At 40.8% G+C, this 16,653-nt stretch overlaps 1 pseudogene; it reads right to left on the reverse strand.

Moving 5' to 3' along the window:
- Positions 1 to 11,007: 11,007 nt before the first annotated feature.
- LOC130916666 (uncharacterized protein K02A2.6-like) lies at positions 11,008 to 11,841 on the reverse strand (annotated as a pseudogene).
- Positions 11,842 to 16,653: the final 4,812 nt, after the last annotated feature.

Genomic DNA, 16,653 nt, shown 5'->3' on the forward strand with positions numbered 1-16,653 from the left:
TGATTCTCAGGAAATGAAGAAGAGGATGATCCCTCTGTGAAAGAAATAATAAAAATACATTTTAATAATAGAGTTGACTACCCCTTAAATGTGATGAATTAAAAAGAGTATTGTCAATTACAATTACATAAAAGATGAGCAGACTTACGGTTGTTGGCTCTACCTGATAAAATGAAATAAGACAATGTTAATACTAGACTTTCCCCCCCCCCAAAAGTTAATAGAGTCTTACCACCATTCTTCCATTCTCAAAGGATATCAGGAACAGCGAGTGATGTCAGGAACAGCGAATGAATTGTTTCGTAGCGTTGCTGTTTATAAGCATTTTTCACGAAAGAGGTGTGTTGAGAAATTTACATGTTTATGACCGGAGAAACGCCCCGTTGTAGTTTTTCAAAGGCTCCACATGATGGCACTCGTGCTCTATGGTACAAATCGCCCCTCAACCGCGACTTCATCTTCCCAATTGTTTAAGGCTAAAAAACTCGCCAATATAATGTAGAAAAGCGTTTTTTTTAATATATTAATCTTATACAACATATTTATATCAAGCACTCTCTGTTTCAAATCATGTTTTGAACAATATCTATTTTTGAAATAAGAGTATTTCAACATTTCAAAGCTATATGAGATTAAATATACCCAATTAATATTAAAATATGTTAAGTTTATATACATCTACTTTTTTTCCCCAAAAAAATCTGAGCAAAAATTAAGTTTATATCCATCTACTTTTTTTTATTTAAAAAAAAAATCTGAGCAAAAATCAAGCAATGGCAAATAGTTTCACTTCTTTTCTACTAGATTTGTACTGGAAACCCTGAATTACAATTATTAACAATGTCACTTTTTATAATGCTTCAAACGCAGTACTTTTTTATACTCCATATTTTATAAAATGTCATTTTAATGTCTATGTAAATAAAGACTCCTATTTTGGTTTTGGTAGGAGATGTTTTAAATGGATCACTCTACAACTAATACGTTTGTCATGAAACTGTGTTGTGTTATTACTTTTCAACACTAAACTAACTTTTTCATTGCTTTTCGCAACATGAAGAGTAAACCGCCAACTCAGAGCTTTTTCCCTCATTTTTTGGGGAGGTTAGGAAAAGGCTACCAGTTCGGACCTGGTCCCATTCTTAATCTGTCATTATTGATGTACTTTGATGTGAACTCTTACTTTCAGCTGTTAACAGGGCTGTTTAAGAAAACAATCTGAGGGGATGTATGTGTCCCCCTCTGTAATCCCTATCGTAAAAGTCAACACGTTTGTGGCTCTTCTCATCCAAGCAAAGCATGCTTTCAAATAGTGTTTTTGAACAATATATAATGTTATTTATTTTTATAATAATATTAAAGTACTCAATTAATATTCAAAATAAGTTTAACTTATGTCCATCTACTTTTTTATATTTCAAGAAATCTATGTCAGTAACATGCGGATGTTGTATTCTCCATAACCCATACATCTAAAAAGTTACTTATTTTACCCCTTAACGTAGAAGACGAAAAAACCGAGTTGTAGAATGCTGTTAGTTTTTAAGCACGAAAGTAACTTTATCATTGCCTAACTCGAAGGAGACCGTTTTTTGAACCCAATGTCCTATGGGCGTAGTTATTTGTTTCAGACACTAGATGGCATCCGTACTCCACGTTAAAGTTGAACGGAATGTCTTGGGGAAGCATCCTCTGATACAGTGCCTTGCAAAAAGTATTCGGCCCCCTTGAACCTTGCAACCTTTCGCCACATTTCAGGCTTCAAACATAAAAATACAAAATTTTAATTTTTTGTCAAGAATCAACAACAAGTGGGACACAATCGTGAAGTGGAACAAAATTTATTGGATAATTTAAACTTTTTTAACAAATAAAAAACTGAAAAGTGGGGCGTGCAATATTATTCGGCCCCCTTGCGTTAATACTTTGTAGCGCCACCTTTTGCTCCAATTACAGCTGCAAGTCGCTTGGGGTATGTTTCTATTCAATTCAATTCAATTTTATTTGTATAGCCCTCAATCACAACAGAAGTCTCAAAGGGCTTTACAGAGGCAATATGATACACAATAAGAAATGAAACAACAAAGATGAATAGATACAGTTCAAGTCCTGGGTATCCCCTATCCTTAAGACCCTCCATGCCGGCAAGGAAAAACTCCAAAAACTCCAGAGTCAATTGGGAGAAAAATGAGAAACCTTGGGGAGTACCACAGTCAGGAGAGATCCACTCCCAGGACGGATAGACAGGAACCCCAGAACTGCTAATGGGAATTAGCAAGTGAAGTTATAGTCCGTAAAAATACAGTGGAGTAAAGGAGCAAGAAGAGGTCCCTCTAGTCAGATGAGATGGGGGTAGCAACGAGGACGTCTATCCAGCCAGGGGTCCGGACAGTCAGGATGCTGCAGCTGAAAAATAGCCCCTCTCCAGAGGGGAGGGGGGAAAGGGGACACCGGGTGACTAGTGATGAAGAGACTAGACAACTAGATATTAACATTGGAAAATAGAAATAAAGTAAGACAAGTGGTAGGTAGAGTAAGAAAAGGAGATAGAACTCAGCGGCTGTACTGCCCCAGCATTATAGCTTCTAGTGCAGCTTAGACTAAACTGTGAGTCTACTCCGACTTCAACTAGCCTAACCATAAGCTTTGTCGAATAGGAACGTTTTTAATCTAATCTTAAATGTGCAGACTGTCTCGGCTTCTCTAATACTAGCTGGAAGCTGATTCCATAAAACGGGCTTGGTGGCTAAAGGCTCTAGCTCCGACAGTACTTTTATAAACCCTGGGAACTACCAGTAGACCTGCATTCTGAGATCGGAGTGTTCTGTTGGGGCGGTATGGAACCAGAGCATCGGTGAGATAAGATGGCCCCAACCCATTAATGGTCTTAAATGTAAGAAGGAGTATTCTAAATTTAATTCTAAACTCGACTGGAAGCCAGTGAAGTGCCCGGAGCACAGGGGTGATGTGCTCTCTTCTATTGGTTCCTGTTAAAAGTCATGCTGCTGCGTTTTGGACTAGCTGAAGACCTTTTAGAGAGCTTTTAGGACAAGCTGCAAGTAGGGAGTTACAGTAATCCAATCTCGATGTAACGAACGCGTGAATTAATTTTTCTGCATCGCTTTTAGATAAAATATTTCAAATTTTGGCGATGTTGCGCAGGTGAAAGAAAGCCGTTCTACAGGTTTGTTTAATGTGTGCTTTAAATGATAAGTCAGGGTCAAATAAAACTCCTAGGTTTTTAACTGTGGCGCTGGAGGCTACACTTACATTGTCCAGAGTGACTATCTGGGCAGCTAAAGAGTCTCTCACAATTTTCGGGCCTATTATGAGGACTTCTGTCTTTTCAGGGTTAAGTAGAAGATAGTTAGTGCTCATCCAGGTATTTATATCTCGGACGCAGGCGCTTAGTTTTTCTACTTGCCTGACCTGCTCAGGTTTAATTGATAAATACAGTTGTGTGTCGTCAGCGTAACAATGAAAGTTAATGCTATGTTTTCTGATGATATTACCTAGAGGAAGCATATACAGCGTAAACAAGAAGGGCCCGAGGACCGATCCTTGCGGCACACCATAACTAACTCTAGAGTACGATGATGATTGCTGGTTTACATTGACAAACTGGTACCTATTAGATAAATATGGTTTAAACCAGCAGAGGGCTGCTCCTCTAATGCCTATGTCACATTCTAATCTCTGCAATAAGATATTATGGTCGATTGTGTCAAAGGCTGCACTCAGGTCCAACAGAACCAGGATCGAGACTAATCCAACGTCAGCAGCAAGTAAGAAGTCATTAGTTACTTTAACTAATGCGGTTTCAGTGCTATGATGAGCTCGAAAGCCAGACTGGAAATGTTCAAATAAACTATTGTCCTGTTGTTGCTGACAGAGCTGTTTAATTACCACTCTTTCAAGGACTTTGGAGAGAAATTGTAAGTTAGAAATAGGTCTATAATTGGCCAAAATATCAGGATCAAGAGAAGGTTTTTTCAAGAGCGGTTTAATAACTGCATATTTAAAGGACTGCGGCACGTAGCCAGTAACTAATGAGGTATTTATTATATTTAAGATAGTGTCAATAGTTAGAGGCAGGGTCTCTTTAAAAAGTTTGGTTGGGATTGGGTCGAGGAGGCACGTTGATGGTTTGGAGGACATTATAATTGAAATTACATCGATTTGGTCTACAGTGGTAAAGTTATTTAATATTTTAGAGGGTTTTATAAGAGATTCCGAATTCTTTGTCTGCACTTTATCAGAACTAATAACTGGAAGTGATTAATTTATTTTATTTCTAATAGTTGCGATTTTATTGTTAAAAAAATTTAGGAAGTCATCACAGCTAAGGGTGGTTGGGATATAAGGTTCTATTGAGCTGTGACTGTTTGTCAGCCTTGCTACAGTGCTGAACAGAAACCTAGGATTATTTTTGTTTTCATCTATTAAGGATGAGTAATATCTGGTTTTAGCCGTACGCAAGGCCTGCTTATATGTCACTAAGCTGTGTTTCCAGGCAGAGAGGGTGTGCTCTGTGTTGGAACGGCGCCAAAGTCTTTCTAATTTACGTGTCGATTGTTTAAGAGAGCGTGTTTCAGCATTATACCAGGGAGAGGCTCGTCTCGGCTTGACAAACTTTAATTTGGAGGGAGCGACGACATCGAGGGTAGTACGAAACGTAAACATAACACGATCAACAAACTCGTCATTAACAGCAAGGCCGGACATTATTCCTTCATAATTAGATGACATGGAGACAAATATAGGCTGAATTATCTGTTTATACTCTGAAACAGAGCGATCACCTAATGTCCTTTTCATCTGAGTTCTAGTCACTAGTGGCGGATTATCTTGAAGCACAAACTGTTTCTATCAGTTTTGCACATCGAGAGACTGACATTCTTGCCCATTCTTCCTTGCAAAACAGCTCGAGCTCAGTGAGGTTGGATGGAGAGTGTTTGTGAACAGCAGTCATCAGCTCTTTCCACAGATTCTCGATTGGATTCAGGTCTCGACTTTGACTTGGCCATTCTAACACCTGGATATGTTTATTTTTGAACCATTCCATTGTAGATTTGGCTTTATGTTTTGGATCATTGTCCTGTTGGAAGATAAATCTCCGTCCTAGTCTCAGGTCTTGTGCAGATACCAACAGGTTTTCTTCCAGAATGTTCCTGTATTTGGCTGCATCCAACTTCCTGTCAATTTTAACCATCTTCCCTGTCCCTGCTGAAGAAAAGCAGGCCCAAACCATGATGCTGCCACCACCATGTTTGACAGTGGGGATGGTGTGTTCAGGGTGATGAGCTGTGTTGCTTTTACGCCAAACATATCGTTTTGCATTGTGGCCAAAAAGTTCAATTTTGGTTTCATCTGACCAGAGCACCTTCTTCCACATGTTTGGTGTGTCTCCCAGGTGGCTTGTGGCAAACTTTAAACGAGACTTTTTATGGATATCTTTGAGAAATGGCTTTCTTCTTGCCACTCTTCCATAAAGGCCAGATTTGTGCAGTGTACGACTGATTGTTGTCCTATGGACAGACTCTCTCACCTCAGCTGTAGATCGCTGCAGTTCATCCAGAGTGATCATGGGCCTCTTGGCTGCATCTCTGATCAGTTTTCTCCTTGTTTGAGAAGAAAGTTTGGAAGGACGGCCGGGTCTTGGTAGATTTGCAGTGGTCTGATGCTCCTTCCATTTCAATATGATGGCTTGCACAGTGCTCCTTGAGATGTTTAAAGCTTGGGAAATCTTTTTGTATCCAAATCCGGCTTTAAACTTCTCCACAACAGTATCTCAGACCTGCCTGGTGTGTTCCTTGGTTTTCATAATGCTCTCTGCACTTTAAACAGAACCCTGAGACTATCACAGAGCAGGTGCATTTATACGGAGACTTGATTACACACAGGTGGATTCTATTTATCATCATCGGTCATTTAGGACAACATTGGATCATTCAGAGATCCTCACTGAACTTCTGGAGTGAGTTTGCTGCACTGAAAGTAAAGGGGCCGAATAATATTGCACGCCCCATTTTTCAGTTTTTTTATTTGTTAAAAAAGTTTAAATTATCCAATAAATGTTGTTCCACTTCACGACTGTGTCCCACTTGTTGTTGAATATTGACAAAAAAATTAAATTTCATATGTATGAAGCCTGAAATGTGGCGAAAGGTTGCAAGGTTCAAGGGGGCCGAATACTTTTGCAAGGCACTGTAAGTCCTTCAGCATTAGGAGACCAATGCGGATGTGTCCCCCACCGTTTTTATAGGGAGCATGGTAAAAGACAGCCAATTTGGACTGGGTTCCCATCCTTAATCTGTCATTATTTATGTATGTTAATGTGTACCCTTACCTTCAACTAGAAACAGCACTGTTTAAGAAAACAATCTGAGGGGGATGTATGTGTCCCTCTCTAATCCCCTAACATCGTAAAAGTCAACACGTCTGTGGCTCCTCTCTACCCCCTAACAAGCCCAAAAAGGCTCCATCTCAACCAAGCAAATGGTGCTTTCAAATAGTGTTTTTTGAACAATATATATTGTTGAAATAATGTTATTTATTTTTCTATAATATTAAAGTACTCAATTAATATTCATAATAAGTTTATTAAGCTTATGTCTATCTACTTTTTTATATTTCAAGAAATCTATGTCAGTGACATGCAGCTGTTGTATTTTCCATAATCCATGCATCTAAAAAGTTACTTATTTTCATCCTTAACATAGAAGACGAAAAAAACCGAGTTGTAGAATGCTGTTAGTTTTTAAGCACGAAAGTAACTTTATCATTGCTTATAGCAACTCTAAGGAGACCTTTTTTTTAACCCAATGTTCTATGGTCGTAGTTATATGTTTCAGACATTAGATGGCGATAGCGTTCCACTTTAAGGTTAGACGGTCTGTCTTGGTAGTGGTATCAAATTTCAACCTATAGACCCTACCCACCGACGTCACAAAACCACGTGCTCGCTGTATGGTTCCGCCCACTTGTCCGTCATTTTGTCTCTGTATTAGCATTGGTTTCAATTGATCGAGGAATTTAAAATGCATTTCATGGAAGACCCGGTGCTTTCTGATGCCGTAAACTCACTGGATGTGTTGCATAAAAGGCGTTATGTGGAAAAGCTTCGTTCTATACAGTCGCCAGATCCATGTTTGATGCCCAAATCGATGTTTTTCGACCCACTGTCTTCGCCCTGTCTGCCTGACATCTGCTACGCTGATATTTACAATTATCTTGTCCACACAAAATCAGCCTATTCTCACGAAAATTTGAAAAACTTCAAGAGCTTGGAGGCTTATAAATACTTCGTTGCTGGTTGGGTGAAACAGGTCCTCGTCCACGAAAATTCGGCAGGAATCTATCTTGTGCTTGGAAAGGTGAGTTACGAAATTTTCAATTCAAAATCTTTTGTTATTGCTAACATCCACTGTCAAGTCTAATGTATTTCATGTCGTTTGTCAATGGAGTTAAGGCTTTTAATGTTTACATGGTTTAGCGATAGCACTCTCACTACATACATACGTGTATGTTGTCGGCGATTAGCCTAGCAATGATCTTAATTGTGGTTATTTGTCAGCCCAAAACCCTCTAAGTATATCTTAAATGCATCTTACCGGATATAAAATGACTACTACATAGTCTGTGGTGATTTTTTGGTGCCCAGTTTTCACGTCGAATTACAGCCGTCCATTTCGCTCTCCTATTTGGATCCCTCGGAATACGGTAAAACTTCAAGTCTCTCCTTCCATCTTCTCTGTTAGTGCAACCAACAGCGACACACGCCTTCACCATTTTGATTATTAATGTTAAGGAGCAGAAAAACACGCCGTAAATAGGAGGAATGTACGTAGCCGTAACAGGTTAACACTATGTTTTGACGGACAGTTGGGCGGTACCATTCAGGAGAGCGGAGTTGTGACGTCACGTGGGTAGGGTCTATAGACCCTACTCACCTGTCGCTGTATCCGGCCGCCATATTGTCCGTCATTGTTTATCCGTATTCTCAATGGTTTCAATTTGTCGTGCAATTTATAGTGCAATTCATGGAAGCCCCGGTGCTTTCAGACGCTGTAAACTCATTGGATGTGTTGCATAAAAGGCGTTATGTGCCAGGCCCGGATCTAGGTTTACCCACCTGAGTGGGCACTAAGAAATCTTGAGGGGGCACCCCCAATGCAGGCTTTTTTTTTACCCTCTGCATTTCTTTAATTTTTCTTAAATTTAGTCGAATAATTTTCTCCATCTTGTTCTGAGTGTTCACGGCTGGTTAACAGATTAATGCATCAGATTCTTCCACTTTAAGTAAATATTACTATTGCTACAGTATTTGTTCTTATTAAGGCCATACAACTACAAGTTGGTCATTTTTCACCTAAATCAAGAGAAAAATGCTTTCAAATAATGTTTTGAACAATATCTATTCTTGAAATTAAAAACATTTCTGACAAGTTTTTTAAGCTTATTTTCAGCTAGATATTTTTCTTATTTCAAGAAATCTAAGTGAGTAAATTTAATTGAAGCACTCGCAGATAATTTCACTTATTTCTAGTATATTTACACTGAAAACAAGGGAAGCTTTTCATTTTTTTTTTTGGTTTGGGTTTTGCAGTGCATATGTAATGGTTTCATTGGTACACCGTTTGATTAAACCTTTGTTTTTAAAAACTACTTAAGAAACATTTTGAAAACTTCCAGAATAAGTGTCTGGATTTTATAAGCAAATTTAAATTGCAATATTTAAACACAGAGGTTGGTAGAGCAGCCAACATTTTTACTCAACTAAGAGTAGTGTTACTTCAAACTAATATTACTCAAGTAAGAGTAAAAGTAGTCATCCAAAAAATGTACTCAATTACAAATAAAAAAGTATGCAGTGAAAAGAATACTCAATTAAGAGTGACATTTTGAGTAACTGCTTATTTTTTTTTACAGTGGTATATGAACCGTTGTTATAATGATACTGGACAATAACACATTACATAACCGCATAAAGCCAAAGAAATACAATAAAAATGTATTCCAATGAGAGAATAAAAACATAAACGAGGCATTCTTCGTCCAAAGAGCATGAGTGCCCTCTGGTGGAAAAAATAGTTCCTCGTTTGAATAGTTAAGAGTTTCTTCATTATTACTATTTAGAAATTAAAAGGAGCATATATCCGATTATCCTTGGTCAATCAATGCCAAATAAAAACTGGTATAGAGGTTGAAATCCGCACTTTTGAGTCCTGTTGAGAGCAGCGCTCAATATAAAATAATTCATTTTTTTACGGTACTAAAGACCACATGATTGAGCAGGCTGGCGTGAAGCTAGGACGGCAAGCTTGCGTCTGATTTGTATAATGGAGTCATGTGATTATTTTTGCGACGTCTCATTGGTGAAATCGGTAGAGCTACTTGGTACTACAACAGCTTTTACAGCGACTCTGCATCGCTGGCAAAAACACTTTTTTATGTTCTGTCGGGAGGAAAACGGCTGCCCACCAAATAATATGGTATTGGTACAGATATTGTAATATCTTTTTACTTTCTTTGACCGAATATTTAGTGTAACGACCCCACAGTATTATTGTTGTTCTATCAGCTTCCTACCGTCAGCGAACGCCTCTGGTACGGATGGGTGTGTGTGGTTGGATAAGTAGGAGTGGGCGGGGCAAGCGGAGGGTGCGTGTGTGTGTATGTGCCTGGAGGAGAGAGAGGAAGCGCGCGGATAACAAACGAGGTTGGAAAACCAGCTTGTTTAGGTGATTGCTTGTTCGGCGTTGTTGCGGCCAACAGTAACCGTTAATCCTGCTGTAAAAAAGTAGATGAGACCAACTCTCCGTGCGTTCTCTATATCCAGTGCGACGCTACAATAGATATTCCCGACATTTTGATTCGGTGGGCACGACTCACGTCTGGGTGGGCTGTGCCCACCCCGGCCCACCCATACATCCGGCCCCGATGTGGAAAAGCTTCAGTCTATCCATTCGCCAGATCCATATTTGATGCCTGAATCGATATTTTTCGACCCGCTGTCTTCGCCATCTCTGCCTGACATCTGCTACCCTGATATCTACATCTTGTCAACAGAAACTCAGTCTATTCTCACGAAACTTTGAAAAACTTTAAGAGCAGCACTCACTCTAAGCAATATTACCCCGTGTAACCCTTTACTTCCAATTTTCTAAAATGGCGACAATAAAAAAAAAAAAAAGTTGACTGCGATGGCCGACGCTTCAAGGATAGGTGGATATTGGACTATTTTTTCAATAAAATACGCAACAACTGTGTCTGCCTCATTTGCAAAGAGACAGTCGCTGTTTTCAAAGGGTTATGTACTTCCTTGCTCTAAGTACATGTAAGGCCGAGACTTGAATGGAACAATACTTCTTTATTCAGTGTGCTTCTCATCATATATGTCACAGAGACATAACAGAGATTCCTTTTTATACTGTAATACCACACCCACAGGAAGTGCACACTATGGCAACAGCAGTGTGACATAAATATGTCACATCTCCTCCCCCCTTACATAACATGTCCTAGAAATAAACACAAAAATACCTCCTGTTTTCACCTCATTACTTATAAATCCAATCTATCAGGCGGTCGCCTGTCGTGTGCAGGATAACGACGTTCAACAGTCACTTCCGATTTCCCACTTGTGGAAACAGGTTTCGATACCGTTTCAGGTTCAGTTTGTGCATTGGTTGAATTAGACACAATTACAGCAGGATAGTTTGGGTTTGACACATCCGGTAAGCTAGACATTTCTGGTATTTTTGGCACATCCGGTAAGCTGGACATTTCTGGTATAATTACACTGCTAGCATCATCACGATCATTAGACAGTTCTGGAGTAGTGTCTGGTGTTCCCAACAATTGATCCACATGGTGACGCCAAACACCATCAGCTGTCTGAACGGTGTAGGAAACAGGCCCAGTTTGAGCAATGATGGTGGTAGTGGCCCACTTTTCCTTACTCTGGTAACTCCGGGCCATAACAGAGTCACCAGGTGCAAAAACTCAGTTCTTGGAATGCAGGTCTCTGTACTTGACTTGCTTCGGTTGATCCATTTGAACAATCTCGCTCAGGGTTGGTGGTTTCACAAGATCCATGCCAATTCGTATCTCTCGAGAAAACATGAGGCTCGCTGGCGATACTTTGGTAGTTGCATGCACCGATGTTCGGTATTTGAGGAGAAATTCGTGTAGTCTCTGATGGAGTGTACTTTGCCCTTGTGATGCTTTGAGAGAATGTTTGAGGGTCTGCACAAACCTCTCTGCCAAGCCGTTGGTTGCCGGGTGATGGGGAGCCGACTTAATGTGTTGAACCCCATTGGCTTGCAGGAATTCAACCATTTCTTTTTACACAAATTGGGGCCCATTGTCTGAGACGAGTTGTGCAGGGGCTCCGAAACGACTAAACATCTCCCCTAACTTCTCAGTTGCCTTTTCCGATGTGGTTGATTTCATGATAGCTACCTCTGGCCACTTACTATGGGCATCGATAGCAACCAGAAACATTCGATTTTCAAAAGGCCCTGCAAAGTCAATATGAATGCCAAGGGTGCCAAGGGTCCTGAGGAAAATCCCAAGGATGAAGTGGGGCTGCAGGTGGATTGTTGCGAATCTTCTGGCAAGATGAACAACTTTTTAACGTCTCTTCGATCTGTTTATCTAATCCTGGCCACCAAAAATAACTTCTCGCCATTTCTTTCATTTTAACAATACCACTGTGACCTGCATGCAGTTGCGCAAGCATTTTAGCACGCAATGACTGTGGCACAATCACTCTCCTCCCCCACAGCAAACAACCCGATTGAACAGAAAGTTCCCACCTCCTATCCAAAAAAGGTTTGAGAGCGGTGTTTTTACACTTGGTTTGTCCTTTAATTACCATGTCCATGAATGACGACTGACAGGTCGGGGTCGTTCCGAGTTGCACGTTTCACTTGCGACGCTGAAATTGGTGCATGTTCAACATTTCGGAAATAGAATATGTCCACTGAGGTAGGTTCGTGTTTTGTGACAGGAAGCGGCAACCTCGAAAGTCCATCAGCATTGCAATGCAAATCAGATTTACGATATTTGATGTCGTATGAGTGAGCTGATAACAACAAAGCCCACCTCTGAAGACGTGCAGCAGCAAGTAAAGGGATTCCTGCATGAGATCCCAAAATCGTTGTCAGTGGTCTGTGATCCGTTAACAGAGTAAACTTCCTTCCATACAAATATTGGTGGAACTTCATCACACCAAAAATAATGCTCAATGCTTCTCGTTCCAATTGAGCATAGTTTGACTCTGCTTTGTTAAGAGTTCTCGATGCGAAAGCAATTGGTCTTTCATCTCCGTTCGGGAACACATGGGAGATGACAGCACCCACCCCATAAGGTGAAGCGCCACATGCCAGCTGTATTGGATATGAAGGGTTGAAATGAGTGAGAACCTCTGATGAAATCAGGGCGTTTTTCGCATTTTGAAAAGCTTTGTTACACTCATTCGTCCATTTCGATTTTACATCTTTGCACAACAGCTCATGCAATGGTTTAAGAAGTGATGACAAATTGGGAATAAACCGTCCATAATAGTTCAATAGACCTAAAAAAGATCTAAGTTGACTCACATTTTCTGGGGCGGGTGCATCCACAATTGCTTTTGTCTTTGATGGAGCCTTGTGTAGTCCTTCGTGGTCTATCACATGCCCGAGATACTCCACCGATGGTCTCAAAAATTCACATTTTTCCTTGTGCACTCGAAGACCATACTGCCTTAGCCTTTTTAAGACAGCATCCAGGTTGCGAAGATGCTCCTCGTCGTTGGCACCGGTGCGGAGAATGTCATCCAAGTAACTTTGTACTCCTGGCAATCCACTCAAAATTTGATCCATAGCCCGTTGAAACAGAGCAGGAGCAGATGTGATGCCAAAAGGTAACCTGCAGTATCTGAAAAGTCCCTTGTGCGTGTTAATTGTCAGCCACTCCCGTGATTCTTCCTTCACATGCATCTGCAGATAAGCTTGGTTGAGGTCAATTTTGCTGAATTTTTGACCACCGCTCAGACCTGCAAACAAATCATCGATCAATGGAAGTGGGTACTGCTCCACACAAAGCACCGGATTCAAAGTCACTTTAAAATCGCCACATTTGCGAATTCCGCCATTCTTTTTCGGAACCGGCACAATTGGTGTCACCCATTCGCTGGTGGTGACTGGTTCCAAAACACCACTTTTGACCAACGCATCCAGGTCAGCCTCGACTTTGTCACGAATAGCATACGGCACTGTCCTAGCCTTCATAAACACAGGATTGCTTCCTGGTTTAATGTGGAATTTCACTGTAATGGCCTTCATGCTGCCCAATTCCTCTAAGTACATGTAAGGCCGAGACTTGAATGGAACAACACTTCTTTATTCAGTGTGCTTCTCATCATATATGTCACAGAGACATAACAGAGGTTCCTTTTTATACTGTAAGGCTACGTTCATACTACAGGTCTTAATGCACGAATCCGATTTTTTGTCATATCCGTTTTTTTGGCGTGCCCGTTCAGACTGCCTTTATCCATTGAGACCGTTCAAGTATTACGCATGCGCACTAATTCGCAGTCCGACACGCGCTAAACAAGAAGACCCGCATGCGCAGAAGCATCAAAACAAATGACAGACGTCATCCGTCATTCCAGGGATATCATATTTTGCTTTTCAAAAGGTGGACACAAATAACAGACATAAATAATCCCCGTTTAGGCTTATATTCAAAGTTTATATGGATCGATAGCATGCACGCACTGTCCGTGCACGTCACACACACATACGGGCAGTTTGTCCCGACTCTCGGCCGTGGAGGCAATGTTGAAATATTGCTCACTTGGAACAGAGAGAAAACTGAGCATTCTCAGGCTTATCCTCAACCCATTTTTATTTTTTATGACTGTTGTCAAGCTCAGCCCTTCCTCGAAAGCCGTGTTCACTGCAAGCTAGGCGCTAATAACGCACAGGTGCATCGCTACGGTAACGACTCTCTCGCTATTTGATGACGTAATTGCTGCATTAAATCCGATTTGCGGGACCGGACAGTACAGACCGCCGCGACAGTCTGGAAAAATGTGGCCCAGATCGGATTTAGACCACATACAAAAGTGACCCAGATCGGATTTGAAATGGTCTCGTTCTATGCGACTTGTCACGTTCAGACCGTCAAGTTAATGCCTCATTCGAGTCGGAAAAACACGAAAAAATCGGATTCGTGCATTAAGACCTGTAGTATGAACGTAGCCTAATACCACACCCACAGGAAGTGCACACTATGGCAACAGCAGTATGACATAAATATGTCACACAAAGAGTTCGATGTAATGCAATATTACAGAACAAGACACGCTGACATGTATAACATTACAGGGAAGATACGCAGCGAGAAATTATAGCAACTTGAAGCTAGTTTAATTTCACAGCAGCAGTATTTCGCAAGAGCCCAAGTGTCGAAAGAGAACGCCACAAAGGTGAGATTGTTGAAATTATGAATTTAAAAAATTATAATAAAGCAAATGTGACACACAGAAGGGCTTGCTAAAATGTGTTTAAATATATTGTTCTAGGTAAATCAGCCAAGGTAGCCCCCCACATTTTTACCACACCAAATCTGGCCCCCTTTGCAAAACGTTTGGACACACCTGTTTAACTGATGATCTGGAGACGAGGCCAGCTTCTTTCACTTGGTACCAGCTAAATATTATTTAAAAAATAATGATGGCGGAAGAAGTAAACATCTTGAATTTGAAACTGTATGTTGTCGGCGATTAGCCTCGCAATCATCTTAATTGTGGTTGTCAGCCCAAAACCCTCTAAATATATATTAAATGCATCTTACCCGGTATAAAATGACTACTACATAGTCTGTGGTGATCGTTTGGTGCCCAGTTTTCTCATCGAATTACAGCAGTCCCTCTCGCTCTCCTCTCCGGGTCTCTCGGAATACGGTAGAACTTCAAGTCTCTCCGTCTATCTTCTCTGTTACTGCAACGAACCGCCACACACGCCTTCACCGTTTTGATTGTTAATGTTAACGAGCAGAAAAACACACCATAATAGGAGGAATTTACGTAGCGGTAATGCGTAAACACGACGAGTTGACGGACAATATGGCGCGGAGGCGTGATTGTGACGTCATGTGAGTAGGGTCTATATAGACCGTACTCACCAACGTCACAAAATGACGTGTCGCTGTATCCGGCCGCCATATTGTCTGTCATTGTTTAGCCCTACTCTCAATGGTTTCAATTAGTTATCTGACGCTGTAAACTCATTGGATGCGTTGCATAAAAGGCGTCATGTGGAAAAGCATCAGTTTATCCATTCGCCAGATCCATATTTGATCCTGTCGTACTTGAGAATGGAGGTAGGGGCGGGGGCTGTGTTTCGCTGAGGCTGTTGGAGGTGGGTGTGGGGTGTTTCATGGAGGCTGTGTGGATGGCAGTGTCTGTGGGGAACATGAAGGCTGTGTGGATGGCTATGTCAGTGGGAGACAGTCAGCCTTAACAGGTGCAATTGAAAAAGACTTCAGCAGCAAAACGGGTACGTCACTAACTCTTATTTGGATACTTTTAAGTATAAAGAGCATGCTCACTTTGTGAAATAGAATGAATTAAACCCGTTTGAAATACATAGTTATTTGCCTAAATGTATATATGAGTACCAACCTATAGTTGCAGCAAAAAGCCGACTAGGGTTGAAGTCGATGCTCTGTCTGCAGTATCTGTGGTGAAATGATCAAACAAGCTTCATACTTGAAAGACGCTGTACTTTGGAGTAAATGGAATTAAGTTACTTGAATGTAAAAACTGTAGTTTCACAAATGCTTGAAAATGAACCGCGGCTAATGCTTACACACGTCTCGTTGATCATGGTAAATCTTTCCTCATTGCTACTCATCGAAAAAATGTTCACTTCGCATTGCTACAAAACTAGCCTACACGCAAACCACACCCACCCAAATCACAGGTTCTTAGGGTTTTGTTTGGACATGCCTGGACATGCCTGGACACAGTCCCCTTCTCACCCGCACTTTCCCATAACTCCCCTTGTTTCCCAACATGCGCGGGTCAAAGGACACACCCCTTTGACCGGACATCCGGACATGCCTGGACACAGTTCCCTTCTCACCCACACTTTCCCATAACCCCCCTTGTTTCCCAACAGGTGCAGGTCAAAGGGAACATCGGGTAATCCTTAATTGTGGGGGTGACAGGTGGGGTGGGGGGTACAGATCAAAGGTCAACCCATCAATCAAAGGTCAACCTGTCAATCACATGTCAAAGGTCAGGTCATAAATCATCATAAATCAACCCCCACACAGTGTTGTTAATCTTACTGAAAAAAAGTAATTAATTATAGTTACAAATTACTTCTCCCAAAAAGTAATTGCGTTAGTAAGTCAATTACATGAATGTAAGAGTAATTAGTTACTTGGCAAAGTAATTGGTGATAATAAATTTTTTATCTTTTTTTCCTCAAAAAAACACAAAAACAAACATTGGCCACACTATGTGAAGTTTTTTGTGAAGGTTTTTGGTACAATTGGCCCGAGCCCAATTCGTTACACTAATTTACCCTTTACCCTGAATCAACTGTTAAAAGTTGTTAAAATTGCTCCCATTAATGCATTTGTTCA

Source organism: Corythoichthys intestinalis, chromosome 5 (assembly GCF_030265065.1).
Source record: "Corythoichthys intestinalis isolate RoL2023-P3 chromosome 5, ASM3026506v1, whole genome shotgun sequence".
NCBI lineage: Eukaryota > Metazoa > Chordata > Actinopteri > Syngnathiformes > Syngnathidae > Corythoichthys > Corythoichthys intestinalis.